This window comes from Chiloscyllium punctatum, unplaced genomic scaffold (genome assembly GCF_047496795.1).
Source record: "Chiloscyllium punctatum isolate Juve2018m unplaced genomic scaffold, sChiPun1.3 scaffold_325, whole genome shotgun sequence".
In the NCBI taxonomy this organism is placed as follows: domain Eukaryota; kingdom Metazoa; phylum Chordata; class Chondrichthyes; order Orectolobiformes; family Hemiscylliidae; genus Chiloscyllium; species Chiloscyllium punctatum.
The window spans coordinates 41,721-43,681 of record NW_027310059.1 but is presented as its reverse complement, the minus strand read 5'-3'; positions in this window follow the sequence as shown (position 1 = coordinate 43,681).

The window sequence follows — 1,961 nt, the reverse complement described above, 5'->3', positions numbered from 1 at the left end:
ACAGCTTTTACCACATGGACCAGAGATTATTCGAGCATCAGGCTATGGAAAAGGACACAGGGCAGCACAGAGGAAAAGAAAATTTATCCGAAAATACTTCTGTCTGTGGACTTCTACATCATTTATTCCACTTGCTCATTTAGCTCTGTCTTGTCTATTGTGTGCAGTTATGCAATTCGCATTATAGAAAGGATATGACAGCACTGGAAATGGTGCAGGAGAGATTTAACAGGATATTGTCTGGATAGAAGAGTTTCAGTTGTGAAGAGAAATTGGACAGACTGGAGGCGTTTTTCTTAGAGTCGAAGAGATTGAGAGGAAACATGATTGAAATGCATAAAATAATCAGGAATATGGATGGCATAGACTGAAATCAATGTTTTTCTTTGATGGTGAGATCGATCACGGGGGGAGGGGCAGGGTGGCATAGATCTAAGGATAGAGGAGGAAAGGTTTGAGTGAATGTGCAGACAAATGTCTTGAAACAGCCGTGGGTTGAAATCTGGAACTCATTGCATGCAAAGGTTGCAGAGGCAGAAATCCTCAGAACTTTCAGAAGTTTTCCGATGTGAATTTGTGATGCCAAGACATACAAGGCTATAGGCCAAGTAATTTTAAAAAGTGTTCCGATAGTTAAGCGAATGTTAATTTCCAGTATTAACACATAGGCTTATTTTTGCATAGAATTCCTGGGTAGTACCACCGCCTGTCACTGCGTGAGGTCGGGTTCAATTTGCTTCCAGGACAGGCGCTTGCATACTGGGAGGTCTCAGTGGGTAGAACTGCGCCATACAGCGTCAGAAAACTGCCTTCGATTCAAGTCTTGTGTGACTGACTGTGTGGAATTTGCACACTCCTGCTCTCTCTCTCTCTCTCCCGTGTGAGTTTTCTCTGGCTGCTCCGATTCCTTCCCACAATGCAAATGTGTGCAATTCAGGGAAATGGCAAACAAAATCTGAATGGACTGTAAATGCTGTAAATAAGAGACAAAATTCAGAATTGCAGGTCGGGGAAAACAGAATGACCATTTCGGGTCAACAGACCCTTCGTAGGACCTGATTTTAATTCTCAATGTTAATTCTGATTTCTCTCCACTGATGCTGCCTGACTCGCTGAGCTTTTGGAGTAATTTCTATCTTTGTAGGTGCACCATTAATGCTGGTTTAGAAAGATAGAGTGGAGAGTGTGAATCTCTTCCACGGCACAGTGCAGACTCAACTGGCCACATGGTTTCTGTATGCACTGTGTCTAATTCCATTAACTCTGAATCTATAAGTTTTTGTCCTTTTTTTAGTCTTTGGTTTTCACATCTCTCCTGTCATGTGAATTGCAGAGCAGGACAGTCGACGGTTCGGACACAAGCCACCACCAAAACTTAACCACCTGACGCCTGGAAGATGAACGCCTCATATTCTGCCTTGGGATCCTGCAACACACGGGATAAATGTGGATTTCAGCGGCTTCCTCATTTCCCCTCCCCTACATTATCACAGTCTGAAACATCCAACTCAGCACCACCCTTCGGACCTATTCATCTCTCCCCCTCTGACTTATCACCTTCTCCCCTCCTCCATCCACCATTTGCTTTCCCAGCTACCTTGCACCCAACCCCAACTCCCTCCCAATTATCTCTCAGTCCCCACCCTCAAGCCTCATTCCTGATGAAAGATTTATGCCAGAAACGTCGATTCCCCCGCTCCATGGATGCTGCCTGACCTGCTGTACTTTTCCAGCACGACACTATTGCCATGGCGAGGATAGACAAGCTCAGTTGAGGCTCTTTATCTGGGAGCGGAGAAGGCTAAGTGAGGAAGTGATTAAGGTGCACATTAAGGGGATCGGTATGTGTGATAGGAATGAACTTCTTATGGGAAGAGTTAACATCCAGGGTTTTCTGTTAAACGCAAGGGAGAGGATGTTCAGAGGAGATATAGGAAGAACGTTTTCACTCTGAGAGTATT